The 17837-nt window shown below is 49.2% G+C and overlaps 1 pseudogene; it reads right to left on the minus strand.

Moving 5' to 3' along the window:
- LOC135361503 (TBC1 domain family member 22A-like) overlaps nt 1-17837 on the minus strand; it is a 126643-nt pseudogene that overhangs the window by 40559 nt on the left and 68247 nt on the right.

A 17837-nucleotide genomic window follows, 5' to 3' on the forward strand; every position in this document is an offset into this window, starting at 1 on the left:
TCAGAAGTCCGCAGGTCTGACAACAACAGAACGCACGTGTGCGTGTGCATGCTCACATGTACACACAACAGAGGCCTGTACGCGTACGTGTGCATGTAATACGCATACACGCACACATGTACAGACTGTCGCCTAGGCGAATGTTCCCCTCTCTGCAGAGACCGCTGGGCGCCTGGCAGTGCAGCCCCAGTACATAAAGTGAACTCAAACCCAGAAGGGCTGGGCAGCTCCGGGTGGTCATGAAGAGCCCAGACTCAGGGCCACACTGCTTGGTGTTTTACATGCTTTTTATTTCTTTGTTTCTCCTTTTAAATCAACACTGACATATCCCATATAAAATGTGCCCCTTCTAAGTCAACAGTTCCGTGACCCTGGATGGGGGTACACGGCTGTGTAACCGCTACCCCAGTGAAGCGGCAGAGCATTTCTATCACCCCAAAACCCTCCCTGTGCCCACAGCAGTCCCTCCCCACACTCGCAACCGGAGATCCTGGGGAGGCGCTCACCCCCTCACCAGGGAGCACTGAGACCTGGCCTAGAACTTCACGGAACCATTTGGGGACCCACACTTGGTTTTCACTCAGCCTCACGGTCTTTGTGATTCATCTGAATTGAAGTGTGAGCCAGCAGTTACTTCCTTGGCTTAGGGAGCAGTATTCCATGGTACGGATGGGGCACTTTGCCGGGCCATGCCCTGGCTGCTGACCATCGGGGCTGGTGCTAGTTCGGGGCTATTATGAATAAAGCTTGTTATAAATATTCTTGTACGAGGGTTTTATGGCTATGCACTTTGATTTCTCACGGTTCCACACCTAGGGATGGACTTACTGGCTCACTGTGCAGGTGCATGTTTCGCTTCCTAAGAAACTGCCAGACCTTCCCCAGAGTGATCGTACGGTTTCACATTCCAACTAGCAGCGTATGAGAATCTCAAATGCTCCACACCTTCCCAGACACTTAGTATTGTCCTTCAAATATTAGCCGTCCTGGGGGTACTTGGCTGGGTCAGTCTGGGGAGCATGCATCTCTTGATCTCGGGGTTGTCAGTTCAAGCCCCATGTTGGGTGTAGAGATTACTTTAAAAAATAAAATAAAATCTTTATAGACAAATACCATATGATTTCAGTTATATGTGGAATATGTTTCCAACAGGAAACAAAACAGATGAACACATGGGAAGGGGGAAAAAAAGAGGGAAGCAAACCATAAGAGACACTTAACAGGGGCGCCTGGGTGGCTCAGTCAGTGAAGCATCTGCCTTCAGCTCAGGTCATGATCCCGGAGTCCTGGGATCGAACCCCGCATCTGGCTCCCTGCTCAGCGGGAGCCTGCTTCTCCCTCTTCCTCTGCCCCTCCCCTTGCTTGTGCTCTCTCTCTTTCTCAAATAAAATCTTTAAAAAAAAAAGAGAGAGAGAGAGACTCTTAACAATAGAGAACAAACAGGGCTGATGGAGGGAGGAGAGTGGGGGATGGGCTAGACGGGGGATGGGGATGAGGGAGGGCACTTGCTGGGATGAGCACTGGGTGTTGTATGTAAATGATAAAACACTAAATTCTATTCCCAAAACCAATATTACACTATATGTTAACTAACTAGAATTTAAAAATTTGGGAGAAAAAAAAGGCAAGACTCTTTTACCCAAAAAAATGTAAAAAATAAAAAATAGGGGCACCTGGGTGGCTCAGTCGTTAAGCATCTGCCTTCGGCTCAGGTCATGATCCCAGGGTCTTGGGATCGAGCCCCTCATCGGGCTCCCTGCTCCGCGTGAAGCCTGCTTCTCCCTCTCCCACTCCCCCTGCTTGTGTTCCCTCTCTCGCTGTGTCTCTGTCAAATAAATAAATAAAATCTTTAAAAAAATAAAAATTAAAAAATTAAAAAAATAATAATAATAAAATCTTTTAAAAAGATCTCTTTAGGGCACCTGGGTAGCTCAGTCGTTAAGCATCTGCCTTCGGCTCAGGTCATGGTCCCAGGGTCCTGGGATCGAGCCCCACATCAGGCTCCCTCCTCAGCGGGAAGCCTGCTTCTCTCTCTCCCACTCCCCCTGCTTGTGTTCCTGCTCTCGCTCTCTCTCTGTCAAATAAATAAATAAAATCTTTAAAACATAAAAATAAATAAATAAATAAATAAGATCTCTTTAAAAAAAATCTTCAAAAAACAATCAGCCATTCTACTGAGTGGCTCTAAATGAATGAGGAACATCTCACGCACCCATCTGCCACTGCTTCTCTTCTTTGGTGAAGTGTCTGTTCAAATCTTTTGCCCATTTCTTAAATCCAGTTTTTGTCCTTCTAGTGAGTTTTATGGTTCTCTATTCTAGACAGAATTTTTGTATCTAGATACATAATATACATATTACGATTATATTCTCCTACTAATCTGTGGCCTTTTTGTCTCAAATAGCAGGAGTTTTCAATTTCCATGATATCCAACTTGTAAAGTTTTTCTTTTATTTTTAGTGCTTCTTCTGTTCTATATAAAAAAGATTCCCTCCTTGTTTCTTCCCTAGATGTTTTAAAGCTTGACCTGGCTACCTCCTGCTCATCCCTCAAGCGTCTCTTTCATGATAACTCTTCTTCAGGAGGCTCAGCCTGACACCCGAAGCGGGCTGGCCACGCCGAGCTCCAGCAGCACCTGGCAAGAGACTCCGTCAGAACCAGCCCCTCAGTGTGCTAGCCACGTGGCAGTCAAATTTTTATTAAGTGAATTTATGTATGAGCAAGAAAGTGAATGGCTGAACAAATATATCCTATATGTTACTTTCTGCCTTTTAAAATTCCCCCACATCCGGGGCGCCTGGGTGGCTCAGTTGGTTGAGCACCTGACTCTTGATTTCAGCTCAGGTCATGATCTCAGGGTCCTGGGATCGAGTCCCTCGTCGGGCTCTGCATTCAGCAGGGAGCCTGCTTGAGATTCTCTCTCTCTTCCTCTGCCCCTCCTGCTTGTGTACACATGCTCGTGCTCTCTCTCTCTAATAAGTAAATAAGTCTTTTAATAATAATACCAATAAAAGAGGATGTGCAGAGACTGGAGCTGTGGCAGCCACCCTGTGACCACGCGGGAGAACCACGGGCTGCAGGTACACCGTGAAGAGCCGAGCAGAAGGAGCACTGAGCTCAGAGGGTCGCCAGCCTTGACGATGAGGTGGGCCTGAATCCAGCCACAGCTTTTCTGTTGTGTGAGTGCCTCTGTTCCCTTTCTTTTCAGAAGGTGTTTCCATGAGCATCTATTCTGTTATCAATTACACTCTCGCACACATTTGCTTTAACTCATTTGGGTCATACGAGTTAAGCTTCTTCTTAATAAACACGTATTGAAACAGAATGTGTGTGCATACACTCACCCAAAATGTGTGCGGAATTACCACGAACTGACCCCATCTCAAGGTCCCTCGGGAGCCTCCCAATCACTGTCCTTCACCTCCTTCCTAGAGCTAGATCCCTGACTGCTAACACTGGGGTAAATTGTGCCTATTTCTGAACTTTACATAAATGGAATCATTTTTTCTGTCTGGCTGCTTAAACATTACATTTGAAAAAGTCGTTCATTCTTGTAACATGTTAAGAGTCACTGATTTTCATCGTCACGTGTTCCCACGTACAAAATCCATCCTGTGGACAGACATTTGGGTTGCCACCGCTCTCTGTTATAAACACTCCTGTTCCTGTCCTTTGTGGCACGTGGTATGCATCTTGTCAGGTATGTACCGAGGAGGGGGACCCCTGGCTGCACCTCCCTTTCACAGACCTCCTGCAGAATTTTCCAGAGTGAAAGCAGTCACAAGCACCCACTGTTCCACATCCTGGCTAACACTTGGTGCTGTCCATCTTCACCTCAGCCATCCCAGTGGGCCTGCGAGGTCTCTGTTAGACGGTGGCTTTAATCTGCATTTCCCAGAAGACTGACAGGTGCCGCTGCATGTCCTCAGCTGCTCAATGCGTGTACAAGCGTGGCCCCGTTTCCGTGAGGTCACCCCCGCCTTGCCCGTGCTCAACTGTACGTGTCTATTCTATCGTCTGCATGTGAGTCCTCTGTGAGCGTCTCCTCCTCCCCCCTTGCCTTGCCTTTTCTCCCCATTAATGATGTCTTTTGATGAAGACAAGCTCCTAACTTTAACAGAGCCCCTTTTATTAATCTTTTATGATTAGTCTTTCTCATTCCTTTGTAAGAAAATTTCCTTTATCCAACATCCCGTGCCTACACATTTCACTTCAAAGCCACGCCCAGCTCCCCACCATGGTGAAGCAGTGTTGCGTGGGTCCAGCACCCCCACGATCCAGCCTCTGCAGCCAGCACCATCCGGAGTACGCCGGGGCATCGCCCCACACAGCCCTGCCCCTGCTGGGGGGCCGACCACTCCCGGGGCTGTGAGCCCTGACGCGGCTTCATCACGTCGGAGACGCCTTCACAGACCACCGGTTCGGGAACCACCAGGATCCACCACAACCATCTGACCTTACTGCCAACTTCCAGTCCCCGTCATCTCCTGGAAAAAGACAAGTACTGGTCCTGAGTTTGCCACAGCCGCAGGCTGAGCAAGTAGGCTGCTCGGGGGCACTTGGCTACACACAGCACCGCCTTGAATCCTCGGTGGACATGCGGTTGTTCTTGCATTTGCAGAGGAGGAAAAGCCTCGGGGTTTCCTTTCGAGCCCAGGGTTATGGGGCCGGGGGGCACAATGCAGCCGGCCCTCTTCAGGGGCACCTGGCTCAAGTCACAGAAACTCAGAGAACAAGTCCCCGCCCTATGGAGTCATCTACACACACACACCCTGTTCACTGAGCTCTGCATGTGTCCCGGGCCCCCAGGCCCTCGCACCCTCGCACCTTGGGCTCAGCACCCTGCGCGCAGCCTCACACTAAGCTCCGGAAGCTGCCAAGGCTTGTAATCATGCCCCTGCCCAGAGGCAGACGCCCTCCCCACTCTGCCGCCAGCCCCTCTGGCTCCCCGGTTCAGGACCTCTCTCTGAACGCCCGTTCCTGGGCCGGGACTCCCACCTGCACACAGGGCTCAGCAGGCGGGTGGGCACCAGCAGGCGGAGCGGGGCAGCTGACATGGAGCCGCCTGAGCCCCCAGGCCACGGAGGCCGAGCGGCCCGAGACCTCGGCAGCAGGGCTGGCCTCTGATCTCCTCCAGCCTGCGCACGAGGGCCGCGGCGGCCTTCCCACAAGCACACTGTCTTCTGAGCGCCTCCCCCGCCCCTGCGGCATCAGAGCAGAGGAACTACTTGTTGCCATGGCTTGTGTGCATCATCCCTGGAGCTCAGCTCCCTGCACTGCAACCCGCGGGGACAGGCCCTGCAATCAATTCACGTCTCTTCCAAGCATGCACCAGCCTGGAGCGCACACTCCCCAAGACACCTGCATTCCCTCCTCCGAGTCACCACTCTGACCTCAGCATCTCCCCCCCACTCCAGGTGCTTCTCAGAGCCGGTCAGATGCGGGGACTTGGCTCACCCTGCCTCCGCCCACTAGACCTGGAGCTCCGAGCTCCAGCAGGGCAGGAGGTCTTGCCCTGTGCTCAGGCTATCTCCGCCCCCACAAGCCCCCACATTCATTGTCCCGCGGGGCACACCACGGATACTCAGTGCAGACTTGCCAAACGAATGAATGATGCTGTGCTGTGCAGCAGGACCACCATACCCCAGAGGGCCCCAGCCCTGGGGGCCCAGGGAGGAAGAGGTCTGAGCTACTGCGTGACAAGTATCAGCACGCGGTTCTGGACTGGCTTTGGACTGGTTTGGAGTCAGCCCTGGTGTTGGAGAACACAGTGCTGCAGGGGGAGAAGCAGAGCAGACGCCCCGAGAAAGGTCACTCGCCTGCGTCGAGCGCACCGGGCAGCGTGTCCAGGCTGCCGCTCGGCAAGGCCAGAGCACGTGGCAGGTGAGAAGCGGGGACGTGTGTGCAGTGGCCGGTGGGGGGCCCTGTGGGCCAGGCCAGAGCTGGCCTTCCATCCAGGGCAGTGGGGCAACGAGGGGTATGAGCCAGGGAACGGTGTGGGCGGCCTTCCATCCATCACACGCGGTAACACCACAGGCGTCTTAGTGACCGTGAACGAGGACTCACACCTTCTCCCCACTCCCAGATTTTAACTTCACTTATTAAAAGAGAAATTCTAAAAGGCCAGGATGTCATAACAGGAACAGAGGCAATAAAAAGCACCCCCCCACACACTCCTGATACTTCCATCCCTAAAGGAAAACACATGTGCAAGTTGGGGCCTTCAGATAATTAAGCCAGACTGGAAATTATGCAAACGAAACATATTCAAGTATGCAATGAATTTTAAATGACAGAACTACAGAAAACTTAATTGCCGTATTAGCATGCTATAAAAACACTAATCATAAATGTAAAACAATAATACCTGCATATACTTATATCAAAATTGTCCCCATGACACACGCATCCAGTGGCTCCCTCCTGCAGGTTCACGTGCGATCCTACCTTGACACGCCATGAGAAAAAAGGGTGATGCCAACACCTCACTGATCACTCTTAACCATTCTGCTCACCAGCACAAATGTTACGTGTTTAATTATTGTTCAATGTTTCTGAAGTAGTTATTAAAAAATGAGCCAAAAATATAATTTTCTACAGTGCTCATTTTTAAAAAGTTACTGCCGTGCTTACAGGGAATTTAAATGTTAAATCGCATTAATGGTGGTTTAACGATATGTTCTGGACTAGAGTATATGTTAGTCCTCTGTAAATGACAGGAGCCAAGTTTCCTATCTTTCTTCATTAAAGGAGCATTTCCTACTCATCCATTAAGAATAGTGCTCTTCAAAAGACCACCGGGATCACATTAATGACAAATCGTGAACAGATTGGGGGAAAAAGCCATTAGTTTCCCAGGTCTTGAAGTAGATTCATATTCAAGTGCAGCTTCAGTTGTCTTTTTCAACCGGACAAATGACAGATTCTCCTCGGTCCTGGGTTCAGGGTCCGGAAGCGAAGAGCTGGGCCCAGCCACCCCACCCCACCCGCTCGGCTGAGCCTCTGGGACAGCACGCTGTCGGTCAAGCCCAGGCACCCGGGCCCAGCTCTACTGCCTTCAGTGGGTCCTCTCTCCCAGCTGGTCCGTGCGTGCCCTGCCCTGTCCCACGTGGAACCCACACATCCTAGAGCAGCTGCCTCCACCCTGGGCACACGTGAGAATCCCTGGGGACCCCAGAGATTGGCAGTTCCCCAGCTCCCCGGTACCACTAACGTGCACCCAAGAGGTCAAGAGGGCAGCCCAAAGCCCAAAGCCACCGTATCATTGCTGCCCCCACCCCTGCCCAGCCTGGGGCAGGCTGCAATTGGTACAAACCCTGATGCCTCAGTTTACCCCAAGGCTCTAACTGGCTTTGTGGGCCCAGACACCAAGATCTACAAAAGCTTCCCAGGAGAGTGGAACATGAAGCCTCGGATTCAGAGTGACTGAGAGGTGGCCTAAACTTGGGGGACCCTTCTCCTGCCCATGACCCTGAAGTGCCTGCCGGGTTTTCTCCCCACCATTTTCCAAGACTCTTTTGTGACCTAGCACTTGCAAAAGGCAGACGCGTGGGAAACACCGCATCAGAAATGAGTGATTGGCATCCTTCACGGTGCTCCCCAAATCTTCCATTACAGTAAGGAGGAGAGAAGGAGAGACTCCTAAGGTAGCTCCTGGGTCAGCATTTAGGGGATAGGAAATGATGGTCCCCACCATTCTGACCTCCTTCCCCCCGTCCATGCCCACGTTTGACTAGCACCCCTCAACCTGGTGGGTTCCCTGCCCCTGGATGCCCAGAGCTCATCCTTCCCCCCCGGGCATACAGGATGTGCATGGGCCTGTCTCCCGGGGCTGTCTGGGGACACTTGAAGGCTGGGATGACATCACTGCTCACCAGCACGGGCCCAGAACATGGCAAAGGCATGATGAGCACACGTGCCCTGAATGATGAGTGAGCACGGCGCCAAAGAACCACCCAGTTTCCTCCTCCAGCAGCCTGAGTCCCACCCACCTGCCCCTGCAGCCTCCAGGGCCTCGTCCCCTGCCCAGTTCTCCCTGTCTTGGCTGCCCGCCTCCTCCTCCTGACAGGCCCCTAGAGCAGCACAGCACATTCTTCCTGCTGGTGCCAGACCCTGGTCGCCATACCGGCCTATCTGTTCTTGCAACCCTGCCTTCAGAGATCACCACTTCTGCAGGAATCCCATGCATGTGCACAGCGTGGCACACAGCAAGCACTCAGTAGATGCTGTGAAACAAGCAAAAAGGTACAGGTAGAGACACAGGGTGAGCAGTGCCCTGGGGCCCAGACTTCCGAGAGAGTGGGCTCCTTCCCATGGTGAGACCCCAGTCTGTCCTGGGGCAGAGAGAGGAAGGCAGGGACCCCCTCTCTTTCTGCAGGCCGCATGAGGGACAGCGACTTGGTTCTTCTCCCTTCTTATCTCCCAGTGCCAAACACAGAGCCAGAGACACAGAAAGTGCTGCAGAAATACTGATCAAATAAATGAAGGCACCAACCAAAAGACCGTTCAAGAGGCTCCCGGCTTTCCCGCTCCAGAAACAGCCTCCTCACCCCTCACGGAAGTCCTTCACATCGTGGCCTGCTCCTGGTCCCCAGCCACCCCCTCCCTAATCCAAGCAGTCTGCCCGCCATTCCTAGGGAGCCAGCTCACCTTGGCTCCTGCTCGTCCAAACCGAGCTGCATCCCATAGGCCGTACGCCCTCCCCGTCTCCCCGACCCAAGGACACTGACACATCCTTCAAGATGCTCCAGAAACACCCCACCTCCACCAAGAAGCCTGGCCTGCCATCCACAGGAGTCTGCACTGCCCTGGAACCGCCCCTCCGCCACTTTGGAAAGACAGGCTTTGCTCACTGACCCCAACACTTTTTTTTAACTCACCCGTCAACCCAAGCCTGAAGAGGTCCAGAACTGCCAAGTTCATCTCTGTCCTTCCCAGTGCCCAGCCTCCCACCTTGCAGCACCTGCAGACCCTGGGAAAGGGAAGCCCAGCCTGGCACACGTGGCCCTGCTCTGCGGCTGCCCGTCCTTCCCGCCCGCGTCCCCCACATCCCACTGTGTGTGATCCCAGACTGTGCTGCAGCCCTGACCTGACCCAGCCCCTCCTAACAGGGGGGACTAGGATCTGCTTCATCTCTGTCTCCGGGCAAGGTGTCCCTGCAGTCAGTTAACGGGTTACACAAATACATGAATCTGAGATGCCCGGATATTCTTTCCCTTGTACTCCCAACATTCCCGGTTACAGACTCTACCCACCTACACCCTCCCTCCCATTCAAACCAACAAAGTGGAGCATCTATCTCCTCCCCCTTCTGCTCCATGCCCACTGAATCCCAGGTCGCACGCCTGCCCAGCCAGCCACTGGGCATCACAGACAAGGTAGCTCAGCTACAATGCACCCAAACCGAGAACCAAAGGAAAGGAATGGGACAAAATCATTCATGAAGGCTTTCTACCCAGAAGCAGCACGACCTTAATAAATATAAAATCGCACTATAAAGTCTTAAACATATTATCCTCAAAACTTCCTACAGTTCAATCTAAAAAGCTTGTAACCTATTGTATAGGACATATGGAAAAGTAGACACAAATGCTTAAAATAACAGACACAAAACAGAAACATAAGCAATTGTAGCAGGTCTAATTTTAATTGCAAGAGAATATTTAATCGATAAATATTCACTGCTGAGAGCGGCATCTGCATTTAGGATTACGAGGTACTAAGCTGCAAATTTATTAAGACTCATTAGCAAGAAGAGTCTTTTAAATACTGAATGTCAGACCCAATTTAGAGTAAACACTTGGAGTTCCCTACTGATTTAGCTCCAAAGATAATTTAAAAAGGGAAAGAGAAGAAAGCTGTCTATAAATGACTCCAAAGTTTTCAGCAGGGCCAAGCTCACTTCAGATATTGACCGGAGTGAAGCACCAGAGAGAGTGCTAATGGCCACTCCACCCCGCCCACCTCATCTTCTCCAGCAGTCTCCACAGTTGGGCAGTTTAGAACCAGGGGTGAGGCACCAGAACCCCACCCTCCATCAAAGAAACACAGATACTTTTAGAATCACTTTCTCCCCCTTACATCACTAGTAAAGTACATAAAAAAAAAAAATGGTCAAACGTATTCTACTGTGATGGATTCCTAAGAATTGAAATAGTCTTCCATGATGGATCCTTTCTCTATCACAGGTTTGAAAATATTACAAAGATTTCTAGAATAATAAAACCACAGGAAAAGAATACAGCTGTCATAAATAATTACTCATCCTCATTTTCTGCCAGCCTTGTCAAACCAAGCTTGAAATGAAGCAAAAGATGGAAAATGTCACCTTAGCTCAGGCCAAGGCCCAGATCACTGCCACAAAGACAGGGTGCGTGCCTGGCCACGGCTGATGGGCCACACTCCGGGCCCCACTCCAGGCCACACTCGGGGCCAGACTCTGGGCCAGGCCGCGCTGGTGATCAGGCCCCCCCGAGACTTACTGAGAGCAGCTTCCAGGTCATTGGACGAACCGGCTTAGGGATTCCGGACCAGCTCAACTTCCGTAATTCCTCTGTTGACAACAAAGAGACAAAGAAAACAGGGTTTACAAACAGCGAACTCCCCACAGGGCTTTGACCTATTTTGTCAGTGTTCCTGGAGGGGAGGGGGGGTCCATAAATGAAACCAGAGTGAACCTAAGTGAGAAAGATTTCAGATACTGATTGTTCTCAATATACGAGAGACGCTGCGTGACCTCCACTCCGGCAGAGCTAAGTGTCTACATTTAAGCCACACAGAGTGCACGTTTACTAAATGCATGGCAAGTGTCCCCAGAGCCACCCTGGGACAGGTGGGGCACCACACACCTTCCTCCCTGGAGCAGTAGAGCCCTCCTCCACACGCCCCCTCCTTCCCTCCCTCAGTCCCACCAACACCTGTCCCCACTTGCACCACCCCCCCCCCCCCCGGTGCTCCCTTCTTTCCTGCATCCTATCTCCCTCTCACCATTCACTGCTTACGAATATGAGGTGCTTTGCTCAGGACTGCTTTTGACAGAGATCATGTCACAGAGATAAGCTTGTGTTCACAGAGCACTGCTCAAGGGGGTAGCCACGTTATTCAAGGTAGACTACTACAATCGCTGCTGCATCCACGAATACCCACGGGTGGGGAGGTCACAGAGGGCAGGGCCAGCCAGGGGCACAGGGGCCCGGAACCAGCGGGTGTGGAGCTGCCGAGGGCAGGAGAGGGCACGGCAGGGACTGAGGGGGCGGCCCCCGAGGTCCGTCGGACCTTCTGTGTCTCCCCGTGTCACAGCCACATGCCCCGAACGGCGAGAGAACACGTTTTAATTTGCAGGTGTATCAACACTCAGTCAATCCCACTGAAACTGAAGTAATTATTTCTTTAAGTTAGGAATCCACCATCAGGCTCTTCTCCTAACAGCTAAGAGCTCATGATTAATATTAGGAATAAAAGAAACGATTAAGAGGCTCTGGTAATATAATCAACAAAATACAAAGTCCTGACATCTAATCTTTTTCCAATTACTACAGTCTAAGTAAAATAAGTACAGAATAATTGGCTGACGGTACCAGCAATAACTTGCACTTTACAGCAGAATCTCAGAAAATACCGAATCTTCCCCCGCACCCCGAGGATATTATGAAAAGCAGGAACCTAATATCCGAACACCAATAATGTAATGTTTACCGTCATGTTCCCAGGGCCTCTCCTCCTGCACAAGGCGGGTTTTCTGATGATGGTTTATATGAAGAAAGCTGAGCGAAATCTCCGTTGTTAGCATTCTCCAAACCTGTCTCCTCGTGGAAGAAACTCACAAACACGGTGCCTTGTGTACGTGTGGGACAGAGTTCTGAGTCTGCGTCACGTTAGCATTAACCAGTTCTTTCATGGGTACTATCTGCTCCTCACGGCAGCCCGAGTCCATCAGGGCTGGACCCACCGTGTCAATGAGGAGCAGGCTCAGCGAGGCTAGGTGACCCAGGAACTAAGTGACCTTTGCATCTCAGAATGTTTCCACTCTGTTAACTCCCATTACTAAAAGGGCTTCCCGTAACACAGACAAATCTCATTCATGAGTATGGACAAAAGGTCCAAAACAAAATCCTCGCAGATCAAACACAACCAGACGTTCAAAGACTGGTGCACACGATTTACTCCAGGAATAAAAGAACTCCAAGTCAGGACATCTAGTTTTATCAAAGCGTTCAACCGGGTTGATGGGAAAGCCATAGGACCATTCTGTTGGATGTCCAGTGTAGACTTTCACCCTGGGCCTGTTTGCCCCTCCACCTCTCTAGCAGAATCCCGGTTGTACAAAGTGACAACCCCCACCCCACCTCCCGGCAGCCCTGGTAATGAGGGGAGTCAGCCCGGGGGAAGTTGGAACTGATTGGCTGTGCGAAGCTGAGCCCCACCCTCACCGGGGAGGGACTCCGCAATGAGCCTGGGACACTGTCTGAGCCACAGAAGAGAGCAAATGAGCTGGGGGCTGCTGAGGAGAAAGCCCCTCCCTGCTCTTCAGAAGTCTTTTGGGGGCAACAATCTCTTGCTTCCTCTGCAGGCTGTTAGGGTCAGAGGGGAGGCTGGGGCTGCACCTAACCAGTACCCAACCAGCCTGAGGAGGAAGCCAACAAGACAGGCAGCAATGAGGGCTGAGTTCAGGGCAGATACAAGAATGTTCAAACATCAACAGCTTTTCCCCACCAGCAACAAAACAAATCGGAAATGTTATAGACATAAGCTTAACAAAAAACAGACACAACCATGGAAAGCAAACTGTGAAAGTTTTACTTAAAGACATGAAGACGCAGAGGAAAAAACCAAACTCACTGGCACTAAGGAGCACCTGCTCTGGTGAGGGCAGAGGGACCACACAAGGGAACGGCACACGCAGCCCTGTGCTCAGAGAACTCAGAGCAAATGCGGAATGACAACTGGACTCAGAAGAAGGGATAAGGAAGGGAAAGGCAACCGTGGGAAGGAAATTCTGCCTAGTTGGTAAGGTTTCCTTGAGGAAATGACAACTGAGAAAAGACCCACAGATGAGGAGAAATTACTGAAGGAAGAGGGGCTGGAAAGGGAATATTCTCAAGTCCAGGGAACACCTGACATAAAGCCCTGGCCCGGTGTGAAGAGGGATCAGAGGGGCCAGTGGTCACAAGGAGACACTTGATGGGCTGCTTCTGAAGCTCAGTGTAGAAGGGACAGCGGCTCAGATGGTGGCAGCGAAAAGAAGAGCCATGACCAAACATGGACCAGGGGATCTAGTCTCAACATTACGATGCTGTCAACTGCCACTTAAAAATTCTTTGAGTTCAACGCAAACCCAATAAAACCCCAGTGGGATATACTGTTGTGTTCTGAAACCTGATAAGTTGAAACTAAGCTCATATGAAAGAGCAAATGCATAAGAACAGCCAGTAAAATTTCCAAAATGAATAGTGTGAGAGGACTTGCATTTCCAGATAAGCAAATGTGTAAGAGAGTGACAATACTTAAGACCCTGGGGTTCTAGGAACAAGACTAAAGCAAGGAGATCAATGTTACAGATGAATGGTTCACATCAAGCCTGTACTTACAATTACCACAGCATTTCAAATCAAGGGGCCATCAGCCAATGGTGTCCAAACAATATGGCATCTATTTTCAGAAAAGGAAATCAGACCATGTATCTTACCACAAAAACATATTTCCAAATGATTAAAGATCCAAAGACCTAAGTGGAGTGTGTGTATGTATGTGTGCAGGAAAGATAAAAAATACTACAAGAAAATACAGAGGAATATTTTGCTATTTTCAGATGGGAGAAAGGCCTTCCAGGCAAGTCACAAATCTGAGAACTATAAATAAGGTTAATGAACTATATAAAAGTTTGAAATTACTATGGTGAAAGCCACCATAATGTTAAAATAAAAAATGACAGACTTGGGGAGCTTGGGTGGCCCAGTCAGTTAAGTGTCTGCCTTCAGCTCAGGTCACGATCTCAGGGTCTGGGTATCGAGTCCCTTATCAGGCTCCCTGCTCAGCGGGGAGTCTGCTTCTCCCTCTCCTTCTAAACAATTTTTTTTTAAAGATTTTATTTATTTATTTGAGAGAGAGAATGAGATAGAGAGCATGAGAGGGGGGAGGGTCAGAGAGAGAGGCAGACTCCCTGCTAAGCAGGGAGCCCGACGTGGGACTCGATCCCGGGACTCCAGGATCATGACCTGAGCCGAAGGCAGTCGCTTAACCAACTGAGCCACCCAGGCGCCCTCTCCCTCTCCTTCTGCCCCCACCTTGTACACTCACTCTCTCTCTCTCCCTCAAATAAATAAAATCTTTTTAAAATGACAGACTTGAAAAATACATGCAACATACAATAGAAAAAGATTAACATCACTAATATATAAAGAACACATACAAAAGGAAGAATGATCAATCTGTACAAAAATGGAAAATTCACAGAAGAGGAAATAGATATGGCTAATAAATGTACAAAAATAGGCGCCTACTCTCAATAGTGATTAAAGAACTACACCATTAGAACAATAAATCTATCATAAATTAGATAAAATTTTAAATGACTAATACCCAGTACTGATGAGACTTTGGATGAAAAGCCACTCTTACAATCTGGTCAGAGTGCATATGAACAGAACTTTTTCTTGGTCGAATTCTTTTTTTTTTTTTCTTTTTTAAAGTAGGCTCCATACCCAGCATGAAGCCCAATACAGGGCTCAAACTCATGACCATGAGATTAGGACCTAAGCTGAAACCAAGAGTTGGATGCTTAACCGACCGAGCCACCGAGGTGCCCCTTTGTTGGTCTAATTGTAAAGGTATATAACATTTGAGAGGAAACTTCACTTGAAGAAATCTGTTCCACTGGGACATTTGCAAGGCGTTACTCACAGGGTGTTCACTTAAGCCTTGTCATAACAAAAACTAGAATCAATCAGAGTATCCATTAATAGGGAAATGATTAAAACACCATTACATCCACACACTGGACTATAACACCACCATGGAAAAGAATGGATGCCTTTCTGGGTAAATACGCAGTAAGTCTGTGAAGACAAACAAGAGAAAGCAGAGTGCGGATGCACTGAGTATTTCTTTCTTTTTTTTTTTTTTTAAGATTTTATTTATGAGAGAGATGGCAGGTGGCAGGTGCACAGGGGAGCAGAGCAGAGGGAGAGGGACAAGCAGACTCCATGCTGAGCACTGAACCCAACACGGGGCTCAATCTCAGGACCCTGAGATCATGACCTGAGTGGAAATCAAGAATGGAATGCTCAACCAACTGAGCCACCCTGGCACTCCACACTGAGTATTTCTGTAAGTGCACATTGGAACCTGGAAGCACAGCCAGCCTTGGGGGAGGGATTCAGAGAATGGTTCAAGGGCAGCGGAAGAAATACTTTTGATTGTGTACCCTACTGTGTTCCTACAGAGCTACAGAGTTCCTGTGACGTCTTCAACCTTACCTCCAACTTTTCAAAATCTACCCAACTTTCCCAGCCCAGCTCAACCTCTGCCAGATCTATGAAGCCTTCCTGACAACTCCGGGCCTCACCCAATTCCCTCTTCTGCGAGCACCAGGAACACTTAAGGCCAGCCCACCTGAAAGCCCACCTTCAGTGCTGTGTATGAGCATCGATCTCATCTTCCAGAAGTGGTTTATGAGTTCCTACGGGACAGATGCCAAGATTCTGCTTCTTTTGTGTTCTGAGGCAGAGACTTGCATAGCCTGGCAGTAAGTGCTGCAGAGAAGAACGTCCACTTCTTTCCTCTACCCCTTTAGATGTGGGTTTTTTTTGGGGGGGGGGTCTAATTTTTTAACTGACATACAATTTATAGGCAATAAAAGAATTTAGCTCCGCTAACCAAGATGTAGAACATTTCTATCACCCTTCTCTCTTTTTTTTTTAAGATTTTATTTATTTATTTGAGAGAGAGAGAATGAGAGAGAGCACATCAGAGGGGTTAGGGTCAGAGGGAGAAGCAGACTCCCCGCCGAGCGGGGAGCCCGACGCGGGACCCGATCCAGGGACTCCAGGACCATGACCTGAGCCGAAGGCAGTCGCCCAACCCACTGAGCCACCCAGGCGCCCTCTATCACCCTTTTCTGTAATTCTTTGCCCCCACTCCAAGGTAACTCCTTTCTTATATCGCCACAGATTATCCCTGCCTGATCTTAAAATTCATATAAATAGTACATACAGAATGAATTTGCTTGCATTCTGCTTCTTTTGCTCATAATATATCAGTCATACTGTTGCACAAGCGGTTTATTCTTTATAAGCAGAAATACTAATCTACACTTGACTATATCACAATTTGCTTATATAGTCATAGCTAGCTGGGTTATTCACAAGCTTTCATTACTATGATAAAGCAGCTATTACCACTCCTATGGTCTTGTGTTTTGTGGGTCTATGTTTTCATTTCTACGAAGCAAACATGAAGGACTAGAATTGCTGGGTCATATGATAGATACATATTTACCTTTATAAAAAACTGCCACATGGTCCTGCAAAATGGTTGTACCATTTTACACTTCCCACCAGTAATGTATAAAAGCTTCAACTGCTCCACATCCTGGTCAAAATTCAGTGCTGTCAGTCTTTAATTTTAGCCATTCCAGTAAGTGTTAAAGGCATCTCGTTATAACTGTAATCACCAATTCTGTGATGACTAATAATGTTGAGCATTAAACAGATTTTCATGTGCTTTCAAGCCATTTCTATATCTTCTATGATGCTTATCTTGAAATCTTTTATCCATCTTTTTATTAAGTTGTTCATAATCTTATCTGTTTCTAATGATACTTATTTCTTCTGATTCTAGATCATATTTCCCTATCTCATTGCATGCCTGATTTGTTTTGTTTTTTTTTTTTTTATTGAATGCCAGATGTGCCAGTTATCAATTTATTGTCTCTGTGATCATGGAACTGGGTCTTGTAAATACTTCTCCTTGACCCGCTGGCATGATGTCATTCTTTTCAGTATAGAGTGAAGGAGGGACACTGAAGGAGAAAGGGGTTTTCTCCCCCAAGTTCTCATACGCCTCATTCACCAGGCTCCGGCCCACAGCTCCTGCAGCAAGTGTGGGTGCTGGGTCTTCTTCAGCACTCACCTCCTCTGGAGCATGCTTTCTCCAGCATTAGGCCCCTGCAGAGTGCTCATGTCGTGAGCACACAGGTTTTCTCCCACATTCAGCTGCTGGAGAGAGCAACTTCCCACTTCCCAGTTCCTGCAGCAAGCGAAGGCCAGCAACACCCAGCAGACACACCTCTGCGAGCTCTGGGGATGAGTCAACTGACTGCTTCCTGGGGATGCTTTCCCCCACCTCATGAACTGTCACCCTGCTCATGAACAGGCCAGCACTCCACCAAGGACTTGATGGGACCCCTCCGCAGGTATATGGGCTCTATCTCTGTGGAAGGAACACTCTGCTCTCCAGCGCTGTGCTCCATACAGTCTGTCTCAGTTTCTGTCCCACCCCCCCCCGCCCCCCCCCCCCGTGCTGCAGCCTGAAAACTGCTTCCAAGCATAAACGGGAAGTAAATGTAAAGTTCCCCTTGTGCATTTCCCTTCTCCCAAGGATCACAGTTCTGCACAGTCTGTAACACAATGCCTGAAAACAGCTGTTTCACATACATGGTCCAAGTTCCTATTTATTCACAACAGAAGAACAATTCCTTTGGCAACTAATCCTTCATGGCTGAAGCAAAAGTCAACTAACATATTTTTAAAGAATTTTTTGTCTATATTCATCAGGGATATTGGTCTCTAGCTTCTTTTCCTCACAATGCCTTTGTAAGGTTTTCGTATTAGGGTTATGGG

The sequence above is a fragment of the Mirounga angustirostris genome, unplaced genomic scaffold (genome assembly GCF_029215605.1).
Source record: "Mirounga angustirostris isolate CCGP_5_RB_7025 unplaced genomic scaffold, mMirAng1.0.hap1 SCAF_9, whole genome shotgun sequence".
Taxonomy (NCBI): domain Eukaryota; kingdom Metazoa; phylum Chordata; class Mammalia; order Carnivora; family Phocidae; genus Mirounga; species Mirounga angustirostris.